The sequence below is a fragment of the Alnus glutinosa genome, chromosome 8, assembly GCF_958979055.1.
Source record: "Alnus glutinosa chromosome 8, dhAlnGlut1.1, whole genome shotgun sequence".
Classification (NCBI taxonomy): Eukaryota; Viridiplantae; Streptophyta; class Magnoliopsida; order Fagales; family Betulaceae; genus Alnus; species Alnus glutinosa.
The window spans coordinates 22,949,520-22,956,564 of record NC_084893.1 but is presented as its reverse complement, the minus strand read 5'-3'; positions in this window follow the sequence as shown (position 1 = coordinate 22,956,564).

Genomic DNA, 7,045 nt, shown 5'->3' with positions numbered 1-7,045 from the left:
GAAAAAGCAGCTCAAATGGTTTTTGTTCGATAGACCATGGAGGCAATTGGACAAAGCTTCAAACTAGGTGGTGTACTCCGCCACCGTCAACGTCTGGCGTAGTTGCATGAGAGATTCCATTGGGTCATCATAAACTGGCCCAAAACGTATAAGTAAAGCTTGCAAAAAATCCTTCCACGTCAAAAACTGGCCGGCTTCGCCAGCATCCTGAAACCAAACTAATGCCTCGCCCTCCATATGGAAAGACGCCATGCGAATGCGTTGATACTGTGGGGTCTGATAATAGTCAAAAAATTGAGAGACCTTATAAGACCACCCGGAAGGATTATCATCGTCGAAACGGGGAAAATCCAAGCATAAAGCCCGAGTCTGAATGTGTCGGTCATCATCATCATCATCGCGATAAAATCACCGAGCGTCACGATCCTCCCGCCTGTCCAGCCCATGATCAAGCTGGCGCCGATCCTTGCGCCGCTCCAACTCCGGGTGTCGCCGATCATCATGACCCATCACCAAGTTCTGAGGGTCGAAAGGAGGCTGATTAGCCATCAACGTTCGGAGCATTTCCTTCACCTCCCAAAGTCGAGTATCCACATTATTGTTAGTGACCTGTTGCTGAGTGATAGCATCTTGGCATTCCTTGACGGAATCCGAGAGCTGATGTAAACGAGTGCCTTTTGCCATAATGACTGAGAGACGAAGAAAGATAGAAAAAAAAAATTGAGGTGGAAAAATAGAACAGAGAACAGAGAGAGAACCAAATGTTAAGTGTTGTTTTTGGGGTTAGGGTTTTTTTAGAGAAATTATGGAGAAGATGATAGAGAGAAATACTAGAATTTCATTGAAAAAAGATAGTGAGCGTTCGAGAAGCTCTTTCTCGTGAGGATGAGTCACTAACGTCTAGATTCTTTTTCTACTCCTTTTCCTCCCCATACCTAGCTATATATAAACTACCCATTCTATTCAATATTCTAACAGAATGCTAGCTGGAGATTCTCCTCTCAACCGCCTAGCAAAGTTCTAGAACATTACAAGGAAATGCTACTAAACGGACCAAGGAAAACTTAATTCACAGAAAGCATAAAACGACAATAATTTTAACATAAAACGCAGAGCATCTAGATCCTTCTCTGCCACCTCAGCCCTAACAATGATTCCTACTAGCCGTACTAATCAATCCCCAATTCTGCAATCCCTAATCCGAACCCTTTTCAATTGCACACATAACAGATACACAGATGTTGAAGCTTGAGAAGATCTATCAAAGGCAAGTTATGATGATAGTGAAGATACCCTTACATAAGGAAAAACTTGTTCATAAAGGTTACCAATTTGATGAAACAATATATATGTGATGCGCATTGATTGGTGGAATAAAGGATGGCTTTTCTTTCTTTGTGTAAGCAAATATGGAAGAGGACCCTTATCATTTAGTTATATCATATGCAATTTGTTAGTTCTCTACTAAAATTATAGATTGAGATTTCGTACAATACTTTTGTACGAGATGCAATAGTTGTAATCTGGGGCGTTCATTTAAAATGAATAACGACCCAAAATTTGATAAGTCATTTATTAGGTAAAAAAAATTGCATCTCATTTTCAACCACCTTTCAATCTGTCGTCGTCTCTCCCTCTGCTCCTCCACTACTTCCTTACCACCATCAAGCTCTTATGTTGCCACCTCACTCACCATCGTCCCATAGCGTAGGTTGGCCGAGCCACTCTTTTGCCAAGCTAATGAGGTGGTTTGGCCACCCAAAGGTGGTCCAACAACCCTCATGATAGGACAATGATGAGGGAGGAGGCGGTGGAGGAGCAGAGGGAAAGTCGCAATGGGTGAAGAGGTGGCTAAAAGTTAGATGCAATTTTTTTTTTCAACCTAATAGATGTTGATATGTTGTAGGTTTTAAACCACTTACTAAAGTTATTGCACCAGGCCCCAGGCAATATACGATACCTCGCCAAAATACGTGGCAAAAATATTTTGAATTATTAGCTAATAACAAAATGATAAAGCCAATATAGATTAATATTGTTTGATTTTCTAAAACACCCAAAATAGTTTTAATAATTTTGCACAAGAACACCCAAAATTAAGACATAAAAGATTTGGACTTTGAAAACACTTAGAATTTCGAAATCGGCAAAAACGTCCGGCCGATCTATGAACCGTCCGAACGTAGAAAGTTATATAAGACATAGAACGATGTTGGCTTTTAATCACTTAAGAAAATGTAGAAAGTTTGGTTTTTTTAAGATAAAAACCTAAACTTCGTATAAAGGTTTGAGACTTTAGAGACTAACCTTTGTTGTAGGGTCACGATATATAGTACCGAAATTACAAGCTAGTAATATGTTCTTATTAAATACAGCCACATACCCCTACCTGGAAGTACAGGGATCGACTTTCTACATAAACTTTTGTTAGCATAGTTTTCTTGCTAGATATATTTTATTATGGTGTTATTATCTTGACATGATCAAGATCTTAATAATAATACCCCAGAACAATGTTACAAGACTTCTATCGCATAGCTAGACTACCGAGACTTTAGCAAATGTGACGGCATACTATGTATGCACCACTCTCTAGCTCATTGCCTTCCTCAACTCCATGTGTAAATAACAATAAACCCATCTTTATCATAGTCTTATCTATGAGTTTTGACCCATTTGTATGGTGATATTTTCTACTGCGTTGGCTTCCTCAAGCTGAAGAGGTGAAAATGAACCCACCGATGAGGTGGCCTTCTCAGCCAATTATGTCGCTACGAAAAAATTACTGTTTTGAATTGCTTGTTTGGAGTCGATTTTGGGAAGAAAAAAAAAGGGTGATATTATTCATTTTGAGATGTTTGAATAGTGTCGGTTGGAAAGCAATTTAACACATACGGTTTGGACTCCAGGTTAGAATCGTTTTACTGTTCAAACGATTCCAATTAGAGTTGTTTTGGTAAAAACAACTCTAATCATTTAGAGTCGTTTTGATCAACAATAAACGACTCCAAATAGTTAGACTCGCTTTTGCTTATAAACGACTCAAATATTTGAAGTCATTTGAACAGTAAAGCAACTCCAATTATTTGGAGTCGTTTAAATAGTAAAACAATTCAATTGTGAATAAAATAATTAAAAAAAATGGTGGAAAAACGAGCTGGAGCGCTCCAGCACAGGAGCTACTCTCCTATCACAAGAGTAGAAAAAAATGAAAATGGAACGGGATGTAGCATATTAGGATATTGTCATTGTGCATGCTAAGCATCTATATATCTTTCTTAGCCAGAGCATCCACACATTCATTGGATTGTTGAAAATCATGTTGCATCCTTTCTCCAAGATGAATACATTAGGGGCCTTCTAATGATTTTTCCATATATATTGATACAGGATCTGGACTGTTGTAGAAAAAGAAAGGGCCTAGATTTCACTAGGTCTTTTTAACGTACGTAAAACTGTGTCATTTCTTTTACCAAACAGTACTCTCTTTTCTTTTCTTTTTAAGCAGACGTCGCTTTTCCAGCTAAGATGGAAAAATTGAAGGACAATACACATCTTGTGTCAGTGAGGTTTCACAAGACAAACTGCAGATTGAACGACCAACCGCTGCTCTGCGTGGACTCTGATTAGCTGCCGATAAGATAGAATCTAGGGTAAGTACATGATACTGCTCAGGGAGATGTAATCTTGGGTACATGGTCTTGCTTTGACCAATTGTCCCATGAGATATAATTTAGGGTATATGACCATGCTCTGACCAATGTAGTATGGTACATGGTACATTGTACATGACTGTACTTTGAGCAATTGCTCAATGAAGATATAATATAGGATACATGGTCATGCTTTAATTTGGCCAATTGCCGAATAAGATATGATGTGGGGTCCAATTAATGTACATGCATACCATGTTCTAGCTAATTACCCATCGAGATGTGATTTGGGGTACATAACCATGCTCTGGTAAATTTCCCAACAATGCTTGCTTGATCGGCCTCCAACGATGGTGCCATGTTGAACAACGGTTTCCTCCGCAATGGCATAGTTGTTATTGTTACAGACCCTTAGCACTAGCACTGCGGATGGGTTGCAAGTCTCCAACAAATGCATTCAACGGGATTGTGGTTGTTTAATTAGCAACAAACTTTTCAGAATAATGTATATCAGTTTAGCATCGACCATATTTGTTGATCGAAATTGACGTGGAGAGGCCTTTTCGTTGACCCATTGATGAAGGGAACCTGGGGTACCTCTTGAATTGGGCCGTGTTGGATTGCACAGAATGTGGGGTCGACACTCCTTGATCATCGAGCCCAAAAAAATAGTCCTCAATAAATGTCCTACTAGAGGCGCCTAAGACGACAAAAAAGGTGATGCATATAGGGCACATGACAACACATGATCTAGTTTTAGTGGCAGAGAAAACTAGATTTGGATAAATCATATACTTTGAGCCTAGTAATGAGGCTAGTTGGTGGAGAAACCTGTTCTAGTGTTCGAGATCTAGCGGTGACATTTGGTGTTGGTGAGAGGGTTTTGCGAACTGATTGGATAGCGGTGTAAACATGTGGATAGTATATCTCTATTTGAAATGCGTGATATCGAAATTAGAATCTAGAAGAGGCGCATGTGGCAATGTGTGACAGCGGGTGATGGCGGTAGAAGCATGAGAAAGAAAAAGCTCACAGGAAGTGATTCTAATACGATGTAGAATTTTGTGACAAAGTATTAAAGTATACAAAGAATAAGCGGAAGCAAGAGATAAAATGACAATGGAGATTCCTCCCAATCGACCAGCACATTCTCTGTTCAAACGTTGTCACTTGGCTTTGCTTTTCCCTATCGCTACTACGTGTTGTAGATCTCTGATTGAATGGATTTTGACCGACTATCGTGAACTTCGTAGTAATTTGGTCGTAACTTAGGTTATGAGTACAGGAACTGCACAAACAACCCCATTCCGGAAAGCTCTTTTCCATGCGCACCTCATGGTCATGCTTGATAAGTGCATTTTCGAGCTCAAAACTCGTCATCCTAACCTCCAAAAGTCAATTTTGTTACGTAGTTTATCTTATTTTGACCTTAGTGTGTATTTTATGCATTTCATTATTTCATTAACATTTCAAACACGCATTTTAGTCTCTTGGGTGTTACAGACGGGCTCTATGAGCTCTCGATTAATGAATGACTTTGGTTGTACATTGGGCTATATTTGGGCATGGGGAACCTTTGACATAGACAGGCCTTATGAGCCCATCAAAGCTAGGTACACCAACATAAACATTAAAACTTTTATGACTCATTTGGTTTGTAGAATGTCTCATTGGAATAGAATAGCTATTCATGTGGAATAGATACTGTTAGGGATAAAATCAACCCTAGAGACACGTGGATCCAATGACATCTCGGAGTTATGTCTCGGCTACTTGTTCCGCATGGTTCTATCCAGTGAAGGGAAGGACGTTTAGGTCCGAAGACATCTCGAAGATATGACGATGTCTCGGTCTTAAAATTCCAGGTTACGGTATGTAAAATATCCCGAGATCTCCCAGCCAAGATGGAGTGAACATATCTCGGATATTTGTGCCTCGGAGTAATAACACCTCGGTATGATATCGAGTCGGTGCGGTATCTTCTCGGGGTGATATCCATTGGATGAGTCAACATCTCAGAGTATAAACATCTCGGACTTACACAACCCTGTTATGGTGCGGATATATCCCGAGATCTCCAGGTAAAAGCAGAAACGTCTCGGATATCATCACCTCGGAGGTCAGCTGAAATGTGCTACAGTTTCCTAAGAAGGTGCCATGCGCCACACCCGTCTCAGAGTTCGATAAGGATAGAATCCCAGGAGATCAGGGATAAATTACAGATCCATGATTTATGGGATAAGATGGTTATTGACATGGAATCGAATTTAAAGAAGTACAAACGCGATCAACTGCGGATTCAACACTCCTATTCAAATTCCCAGAAGATATGATGAAAACTCAAACCAGGCTAGGACTCAAACTCCTAATCCAACTCAATGTCAAGAGGGTCCGGCCTATAAATAAAGACCGTCATACCAGGTATGAAAGAGACCTCTAAGCTCTTGAGATTAAGATTAAGAATTCTCTACAGAAAACTTTTTAGACTGATTTAGGCATCGGAGTGGGCGTGGTCGGCACCCCCGACGAGTTGTTTGTTCCTCTTTGCAGGGTTGAAGTGTTCAGTAGAAAATCAGGCAGCGAATCCTTAGGCGACACGTCACCATACCGGAAACTGTATCAACAGTTTGGCGCCGTCTGTGGGAACGATCAATTGTTCTTACAAAAAAAAACAAATCCGCAATGGTGACGACGAGACGTTCCAAATCGATCTTAAACGAAGTGCCGCCAACCAGCCGAGACGATGCTCGTGGAGAAGCAGAATCTGCGGATCCAGAGGCTCGAATAACCCAACTGAGTCAACAGTTAGCCCAGGCGCAGAAGAATGTGGAGGATTTGTTGGCTCAGAACGCTGTGCTCCTAGCCGCACGAACTCCGCCGCCCAATCATGATGTAGCCGATGGGACAAACCACGAAGGTTCAGGAGAGAGAAACGGGCGGAACGAGAATCATGACGGGCAGAACGAGAACCATGAAGAGAGAGCCGGGCGGAACGAGAATCGTGGAGAGCCCATCAATCCGGTTCCACCCACGGAGGCAGAAAGGAGGTTGCAGAAGATGGTCCAGGATCTGGGCGCGAAATATGATATGCTGTCAAAGACGATTGACCAGAGGCGTGATGGGAAGGAGTCCCTTGTTGACAACCTCTTCCAGCACAAGGAATCCATATTCACCGAAGAAGTGTCCAACTGCGACTTACCTGGAAGATTCAAGGTACCTGACATTCCTGTCTTCTCTGGCAGCGAAGATCCAGTGGAGCATCTGGACAATTTCAGGTCCCATGTCTCCCTGCACAAGACACCAGATGCTGTGGCATGCCGAGCTTTTCCTCTCACCCTGTCAGGAAAAGCCCGAGACTGGCTCAGGAATCTCGCACCAAGGTCGATTGATTG